Here is a 9876-nt window from a genome sequence, read left to right on the forward strand (position 1 = left end):
TTTGCTAAGTACAAAATTTTGTTGACTGAGATATTTCTCTATTAGAGGAGACGAATAGGAATACATTTGCTCAGTGCATTTTCTGGTTGAGAAGCGGCAGGAAGACAAAAGAGAAGTATAGTAAAGTAAAGTAATCAAGACACCTGGTAAAGAAACCAAGACACCTGGACTTGAGTCTTGGCTCCATCACCTATCTTATCCCTTTGAGGTTCTGGATAAATTCTTAACTCTTTCTGGGCCTCAATTTTCTCTTTTATTAAAAACAAAGATTTAGAATAATATGTCCCCAAATTCCCTTGTAGCCCTAGGAGATCTTATGATCTAAAGTGAATCTTCTTATATGGCTCTAGTTATGGCAAAAATAATTCAGCTATGTTAAGTACACTAGGTTATTAATCAATTTTGATTATGTATAATAACAGGTTTGACAAAATTAGTAGAAATGATGAAAGATAGATGACTAAAACCCTCATTTATCCACTCCTTAGATGAGGGTTGGGGGTAGACAGGGGTGGGGTGTGGGGGAGGATTGGCAGTTTGTCAGACAAAGTTTCTTTTCTAGCATTGGGCCAGGAAAAACAGGATAGGGCTGGTAGCCTAAAAGATACAGCCATTTTGGGATTATTGCTTCCATTCCATAGTCAGATTCTCATGGTTTCCTGGATGTAGCCTTGGAGTTGGGGTATTGTCGTAAAGCATTGTCATCACTTAAGTTTAAGCTAAGATCCTTACTCTGCAAGGTGCCTCCTACCCAGTGATTAATTGAGGAGCACAGACAGAAGGCAGAGGAGAGAATGACCATTCAATGCTGGCAATGTTGAACACGTTTATAAGGAAGAGACTAGAAGACTGCACCTTCTTTGAAAGCTGGGTAGGACCTAGAGAAATAGAGAATGGTTAGGGGATAGGAGGGTAGAATGAGACAGAATATATACTGCATAGTGCAGCTGAGAAAAAACGAACAAGCCAGTTTAGCATGGATGATATATAGTTAGATAGATAGATAGATAGATAGATAGATAGATAGATAGATAGATAGATAGATAGATAGATCTATATATTTTTTGAGTTGGATTCTCATTCCATTGCCCAAACTGGAGTGCAGTGGCATGCTCGTGGCTACCCCAGCATCGACCAGCTGGGCTCTGGGTGATCCTTCTGCCTCAGCCTTCCAAGTAGCCGAGCTACAGATGCGCACTACCATGCCCGGATAATTTTTGATTTATTATAGATACAAGGTCTCACCTAGTGTCTGGGCTGGTCCCGAACCCATGGGCTCAGGCAATCCATTCGTCTCGGAACCCGTGGGCTCAGGCAATCCACTTGTCTCGGCCTCCCAAAGTGCTGGGATTACAGGCTGAGCCATCGAGCCTGGCCAGCATGGGTGATTTTGATACAGAAATCTTCTGAATCCATTTAGCAATACGTTAAACATGGAACCAACCATGTTGCCCGTTGAAGCTGGACTGGATTAAAAAAATGTGGTACATATACACAATGGCATGTTATGCAGCCATAAAGAAAGACAAACACATGGACTTCGCAGCAACTTGGATGGATTTGGACTCGATCATACTCAGTGATCTATCACAGAAACAAAGAACAAAGTACCATGTTCTCACTCATAAGCGAACCTTCACCCAATTTTCATAATGCCGTAAGAAAGGGATTAGCAGTAATGGGAAATTGTCAGGAGAGGGGGGTGGGATTGGCAACTAAGGGAAACTGCTAGGGGAGGGAGGGCATACCTCATCAACAAGGGTAACTGCGTAATCAACGTTTGTATACCTAACCCTGAATTGTACCCCACATCTTTATAATAAAAAAAAGAAAAGAAAAAAAGAAATATTTTGAATCAAAACCAGAATCTGGGTGCTCTAAAGAAATGCAGAGTTATGTAGATGACTCAAATTAAGTTGATGGACCACAAATTTCAATTCCATCCAGTTTTTCTTTAAGGTGAATTTCTTTTGCTCTGGCAATGGGGCTATTAACCAAATTGCTTTTGCTTTTTTTTTTTAAGTGATTTTCCAGAGACTACTCTGGAGAAGTCAATTTTGATATCATTTTAGGGATGTGCTTGACTTTGGCCAGTTCTGTAGAATTACAATTCTGTAGAATTGTAGAATAGAAAGTAATACTATTAAAATTTTCATGTGGAGATTGCATCCTGAATTTCTTGTATCTCCATTGATTCAACACAAGAAAGTTGTGTTCTCTTGCTTGAACTCGATGAGTTTAAAGTACAGCCTGTTTACTGAGTGAGTTGTGTGGGACCATTTTTAAATCTAAAAGTGCTTTACAATGCTTCTGCGTATATGGAACCCCACTGGGATCATATCATTCACTAATTGAGGACAATGTTTTTTGATGATGACAAAGGCCATGTATAGCTCTAATAGCTGCTCTTTGGATAGGCCCAAGGACTATATCAACCCCTCCTCTACCTGTATGTATGTGTATATATATATATATATATATATATATATATAAAAATAACTTGCACAAAATATTATTTTACAAACATTGTTACAAGAGTAATTTACCTATAAAAGGCTGTAAATATCTGCATAAATATTATATAAACACTATGAGCTTTAGTTTGGAGTCTTGGTTAATATTGACATTTTTAGTTTTGTCACAACCTAGTTTTTTTTTTTTTCTTTTAAGTCAGAGTCACACTCTGTCACCCAGGCTGGAGTACAGTGGCACACTCACAGCTACCGCAGCCTTGACCTACTGGGCTCAGGCGATCCTTCTGTCTCAGCCTTCCAAGTTGCTGAAACTACAGGTGTTCGCTATCACACCCAGCTTTATTTATTTATTTATTTATTTTTATTTATTGTAGAGGCTAGTTCTCACCAAGTTGCCCAGGCTGGTCCTGAACCCCTGAACTCAGGCAATCCTCTTACCTCACCCTCCCGCAGTGCTGGGATTACAGGACAACCTAATTTCTTTTAACTTCAGATCAGTTAATATTCATTCATAACCTATGTCTTTGCTAACTTGCTTAACTACAAAAAACCTCTGACTTTCACTCCCTCCACCCCGTATACTTAAAAATCAAGATCTGTTATTAGTAACTTATGGAAGATTTTTCTCATACTTATTTTTATCCTTTATAAATTAATGTCTTAGTGCTCAAAAGTTTCTCTTTGGAGTCAAAACTTTTTGTTTAGTTATTTAAAGAGTCATAAATAAAACCTTCTGTCTTTCTCTCCCTCTCCCTCACCTTCCTTCCTTCCTTCCTTCCTTCCTTCCTTCCTTCCTTCCTTCCTTCCTTCCTTCCTTCCTTCCTTCCTTCCTTCCTTCCTTCGTTCCAGCATCTACAACAATATTTAGCATGTGCATACATTTTAGTAAGTAAAGCATAGGGAATCAGAAACAAATTATCTCCAGATCTCTGCCTTCAAGGAACATAAAGCCTAAGAGAATTAGGACTAAATAAATAATTGTAGACTGAGCTGCCCTGCCCACTGAGATTAAAATGTGATTGACCTGTAAGCTATAGTAGCCTCCAGTATATCTTTCCAAAAGAAATTTTTGAGAGAAAGGAGGGAGGAGGAAATAAGGGGTGATTGCTTTGATGTTTACATCCTCCCTTGCCATTTCTGGCTGCAGATGCTGTCCCCCATTTAGTGCTTGTGCACTGCCATACCCAAGATGTGACACACAGCCCCTTTGCCCCCTGATGACTTCACTGACACAAGATACTTGCTTGTGTGGTGGACTTCGCTGAAAGCTCAAGATGATGGAAGCGTTTCATATTACCTATTACTCGTTCCCCTGCATATGCATCCTGTTTCTCCATTTTCCAGGCTCTCACCCTATTAACACAGAAGAGAGAAGCTTAAAAGGATTGTAGAAAGTGAAGAATGAAATGAAGCACAAAAGATGACCAGGCACTGGCCCTTCACCCTTTCCTCGTGTGAAAGGCAGTGCCCTTCTTTCTCTCCTAAGTACTCTCTTGTCCCCAGCTTCTGCATGTCTGCTCATCCTGAGCCACCTACCCCCACCTCACACTTTAGGGGTCCCGAAGAATTGCAGAGACTCTGCATTGTCGTCTTTTCTTTTCGTCCCTTCAGTGTAAAGGAAAGGGAACACCATCAAGATTCTTGGATGTTGAATTATGCCATTTCTTTAAGAAGACAAGAGTGACTGTTTTAAATGTTATATTTCCCCCTTTGCAATTGCAACACAGTCCTACCGAATCCAACCCTACATCTGAGCGTAAATATATTGTCATCTTAGGGATGATGGATTCTTTACTTTTCATCTTAAGCCATGACTGTAAAAATGAACTAATGATTATGTTTCATAGTAGGACAGATTTCATTGGCTACTAAAGAATTCACTCCCAAATGAAAAACAAATGTTGAATCCATAATGCTATCACTGTTGGCATGCTGTGCTACTTTGTTGCCATAGGCAACAAAGGTAAATACCTTTTAGCAGTAGTGAAGGTAATTTTAAGCTTAAAAGCAAAGATAGAAAGAGTCTTGGTTTTACGGGAATTAACATTAAAAATAAATGTCTTTTGAGATACTCTTCCATAAATCGAAATGATAGAATTGCAAAGTCCAAAAAGAGGGAAGCAAATGAGGATCGGCTAGTTTGCATTGTCATCGGTTCTCAAATGTCCATATTGTAAAGGCCATCTAAGAATGAAAATATAAGGGAAACACACAAGTCAGTTCCTAATCTTATTTGGATATTTGGGTTCTGACTTTTTATGGAGTAGATGAAGTACTAGGGCACTTCTTTGATAATGTTTTCACATAATTATATTTGTCCCTTCAGTGGACTCCTCAAGAGTAGTCAAGTTGAAAAAAAGGTTTTGAATAAGAACACATCTGAATGTAATATTTAAAGTTGTTTGTCATCTCAAGTTATGACATGTTGTTTCTAAAGATGGTCACCATCAATTTCTCCCTTCCCTGAACCTATGTGCCATTCCTACATCAAGAAGTGAAGACTAATTTCCCTCCCCAGTTTTTGCTGGTCCAATAAAATGAGGTAGAAATGATCTTGCAGCACTTCCACAGCTAAATCATAAAAATTCTTGCAGCTTATACCTGGGCTTCATCGAACATTTCTTTTGGCATGCACCTGGAATCCGTCAGCCATGCTATGAGAAGTCCAAGTCACATCCAAAGACCACATATAGAAACTCAGGAGATAGTCTCTTTAGAACTCCCAGTAAACAGCTGGCCATATAATTAATCTATTTTGACCATCAAGCCCATTTGAGCCTTCGGATGACTCCAGCCCCAGCCACCATCACATAGCACTTACCCGAGAGACCCTGAGCAAGCACCACCCAGCTGAGCCCAAATGACCTACAGAACCATAAGAGATAATAAATTGTTGTTTTGAGCCACTAAATTTTAGATTGGCTTATAAAAGAGAAATAAATAACTAACTAGAAATACAAATATTTTGAATAATTCATTTGTTCTCTCTTTTTTCAACTCTTTGCATAGTCTTTTTGAACCAAGTACTGTTGCTAGGTGCTGGGGATGGAATTCAAAGGTGAATGAGATATAAAATGTAAATCCTGATATATTTGCTTACGGAATATCTATCTGGGGAGACAGACAAATGAACAAAAGTATCTTATACTTTATGATAAATGATATTATAAGAATGTGCAAGGTTTCTGGAGGATTACATAGCCTTGTGAAAACTGAGTTTTTGGCAGGTGATGAAAAGGGAGACCTGAGAACAGGAAATGGAGGGAAGCACATGAGCACTAGCAGGAGAAAAAGATGGTATGTGGAACTTCCTGGAATTGCAAAGTTCAGTATGGCTGGGTATAGAATATGAGGTCTAAGAGGAAAACTATGATCGGAAAAGTTAGCAGAGGGCTCAAAAGGTTCTGTGAACTGTCAAAGGTGTTTGGATTTTATTAGTCAATGTTGTTATAACCATGTTCATCTCTTTGTCTTTTGTTTTTACCTTATTTTCCTTCAATAACTAAATAATAGTTATACTCCTCCAATGGAGATATGGAAGGATCTTGAGAACAGGAAGAGAGTCACATTATCTGATTTGTATTTCAGGATAATTGGTATAAAAATTATAGTTTGGAGGTATGGTGGAGAAGGCATAATATATGCAGAGATACAATTTTGGAGACTATTCTAGTGACTTAGGCTTGACAGCAGAAGTGAGACAAGAGAAAAGGGGATGGGGCAACCCCTTCGGGTCCCCTCCCACTGTGAGGGCTTTTCTGTCCTTTCAATGAAGGCTGCTTAAAAAAAGAAAGAAAGAAAAGGGGATGGAGTCAACATATACTAAGCAGGTAGAACCTAGATGTTGAATTTGCTAAGATAAGGGAAAGGGAAGAGTCCAGGACGAGCTCCAGGTTTCGAGATTGGACAACTGAGTAGATGGTGATGCCATTTTTGAGGTGTGCGGAGGGGATGGTGAAGAACAGTTTTAAGCGTATTGAGTTTGAAGAACATGTTGGACATTGACTAGAGATGTACAGCAGAAAGTTTCAGGTATGACTTTAGAAGTGAGATGAGGACGCTGAGTTGAAGGTCTATGTTTGGAGGTTATCACTATATAAAAAGGTCTGAACCATGGGTGTTAATGAACACCTAAAGGAAATACACAATATGCCAATAGACGGGGTCCAGTATGGAATTTGAGGGAATGGCAATATTTAAGGGGTAGTCAGAAAAAGGCTGCAATGGTGATTGAGAAGGAGTAGCCAGAACGACATTTCCAATCAGATGAAGAGCCAAAGATATGAGGGTTACAAGAAGGAAGGAGTGGATGGTGGCATAAGATGCTTCAGAGAGGAAAAATATGAGGAATCCACTGATGATCCTGGACTGATCAGTTTCTATAAAGTTATGAGGGCAAAAGAGAAGGTCTGGTGAATTCAGGACAGAAAGAGAGGTGAGAAAGTAGGTAGATCAATCTTCTAAGAAAGTTGAAGAAGGACTGTTTATGTCTTTTAAAAAACAATTTTGGCAAGTATTGTTTATTTTAATAAAGCTAGTACAAGGTCCATTTAGAAATCTATATCCTGGGTGAAAAATTATAAATATAATAAAAAAGAGCAGTGTCCTGTTCCATAAACTTCTGAGTGAATAATTTTATTGATTGCTAATGAAAATTAGAACTTTCTGGAGATCTTCTGACAAGATTTTTAAAAAAATGTTAAAATGCCTTCTCTTCAGTGAAGTCATCTTTGGAGTTAGTCATTACTCTCACCTTATCTGTCGTCTTAACTCCAACCTGATATTCCTCTTCTTTTGGTCTAGACTGTCATATTTTAAAATGTGGTTTCAAGTTAAGGAAAGGTAATTTTTCCACAGTTTAGTTCTCTGAAAAACTTCCATCTCCCACCAAAAGTCATAGTCCCAGAGTGAAGCAATCATATGCTAGAACTTAAGGGTGATTGTAGAATCATGATGAATACTTATGTTGGTCAATTTTATTTACAACCACAGGCCTGAAAACGCACAGTCCTGAAAAGGGTGATTTCTCTGTGCACATATGCAATTTTTAAGAAGGAGAGGGCAATGTGAGGGGGACTGAGGCCTGAACACCAAAAATCAGCACAATGAAAGCAAATGGTAATGAATAATAAGCCCTAGAATGCAAATTACCACGTTTTAAAAAGATGGATTGTCAATGTTCAATTGTGCTTTGAACGCCACACTACAAAAGAACTATTTTTAAAAATAAAAATGAATTGAAAGAAAAGGAAAAAAAGAATATTTAAATGGCTGCATGACCCCTACTCCCCTGTTTGTTCCTGTTAAACTTTAATCACCTCTTCTTCCTCCATTCCCAGTTCATTTGGAGAAAGATTATCAGCAATTCTCTGATCTTCAAAGAGAAGCCTGAGTGAATTCACTGAAGCTCTCTGTCTTTGACAGTGTGATTCTTTGGATTTCTTGAGGTGTACTGTCATATTCACTTTGAAGTGAATCTCACTGCCATCCTGTCAAATGGTTTTGAGTTTAATGTATTCTCCTCCTCATGCCCCAAGTTCTCGATTGACGACTTTGCCTCTTGGTCAGACACGGTGGCAGTGGCTTCACCTGGGGTTCCCCACACAGCAGAACCTTGCTCCAGGGTTAACAAATCCATCTCCCTTCCTCATAGCACAACACTGCAGCTGAAGGACTCTTCATGTTTCTTTTAAGGTGATAGAGGCATGAGCTTGTTTATTTACAGAGGAAGAAAATGCATTGGAGAAGAGACTGAATGCATGGATAAAAACAGGAGGAAGGGGGCACTCATAGTACAGTGAAAGAATAAGCTTTGGGAATACTTTTGCCCACTGATATGGGTGGGGATGAGTTGAGGATGCACAGGTTTGTAAAAGCAGGAGGGAAGGGGCAGGGTGCAGTCAGCATCTCTGTGAGGTAGGTGAGAGCTGCGGTCATTCAAGGATAATGGAGGAGGTGATAAGATGATTTCTAGAAGAAGGGTAACGATCTGCAAAAGCTATTGTAGAGTAGTAGGATACGACGGACTTGGGTCTCAGAGAAGCATGAGACACAGCTATGAGTCTAAACTCAGGTTTAAAAGAATGACTTTGTATCTGTACAGGTTTGTTTCCTTTTTCCCCTAGCACTCAGTAACTCAGATCAGGCAGTAAGAAGGTGAGTGACTGGATGGATCCAGTGTTATACTTTTCTGGGGAGATGTAATGGACTAAAAAACTTGGGTGGGGACACTGACCAAGGCATGGTGAGAGTGATAGGTCACAGTGTCAAAGCAAGGGCTTGGACAGCTCAGTGAAGTGAAAGAATGGGTATTAAAGTGAGAAAAATGGAAAAACCAGAGACTGTGGTTTGAGAAAGGTGTTGCACAGATTGTGGGTGGGATGGGCTTCCTTTATGGGCATGAAAAGGACACATGGTGATATAGGTCTCATAGAGAAGAGACTGAGATATCAAGGACTGTGATGATATTCTTATACTAGGGGGTCCGTAGACTCCACTGCCATCAAGGGTGGAGAAGGGAAGCACTATATGATGTGGGCCAACACGAGCCTCAAAATAAGGAACAGATGCAGAAATGATGACAGAAAAGGTTGACTAACTCTGAAGCATGGAGCAGCTAATGTTTGGACTGGGGTTTTTTTTGTTTGTTTGTTTTTGAGTTGGAGTCTCACTCTTGTCACCCAGACTGGATTGCAGTGGCATGCTCATGGCTACCACAGCCTTGACCTGCTAAGCTTAGGTTATCCTTCCACCTCAACCTTCCAAGTAACTGGAATTATAGACACATGCCACCACACCCGACTAGTTTTTATGATTTATTGTAGAGACGAGGCCTCACCAAGTTGCCCAGGCTGGTCTCAAATCCCCGGACTCGGCAATCCTCTCGCCTTGGCCTCCCAAAGTGCTGGGGTTACAGGCTGAGCCACTGTGCCCAGCCTGAGCTGGGTTTTTAAGGATCCATAGGAGATCTTGAGGCAGATGTAACCATCCATAGTGGTTACAGATGAGAATGGTGATGGAGGGCATTTCAGACAAAATCAGTAACACTTGCCAAGGTTTGGAGGCATTTAAATTATTTTTCAGTACAATATTCCCCAGGAGATATAACCCATAAACACATGCCCTAGTTTCTATTTTTCTTCTTTTCTCCAGACCATGGTCATTCTGAAAAATGAAACCTTCCCACAGAATTAAAACAATCTCGTTTTCTGGATACCTGAGCATGTTCTATTTAAACCTTTCCAGAATTTGCCAGTTGTACAGCCTGAACAACCCTGTTCCCTATAATTTTCAAGGGCAAGAGGTCAGAATTAATGATACAGTTCTTCAGTGCTCCTGCATATCTTTGAAGAAATGTGACTTTTATGACATCACGAGAATAAAGGGATCCATTATTTCTCCA

The 9876-nt window shown here is 39.7% G+C and overlaps 1 pseudogene; it reads right to left on the reverse strand.

Annotated features, from left to right (window-relative positions):
- Positions 1 to 7756: 7756 nt before the first annotated feature.
- On the reverse strand, positions 7757 to 8112 carry LOC110596700 (annotated as a pseudogene).
- Positions 8113 to 9876: the final 1764 nt, after the last annotated feature.

The sequence above is a fragment of the Carlito syrichta genome, unplaced genomic scaffold, assembly GCF_000164805.1.
Source record: "Carlito syrichta isolate Samal-C Ts95f unplaced genomic scaffold, Tarsius_syrichta-2.0.1 Scaffold312556, whole genome shotgun sequence".
NCBI lineage: Eukaryota > Metazoa > Chordata > Mammalia > Primates > Tarsiidae > Carlito > Carlito syrichta.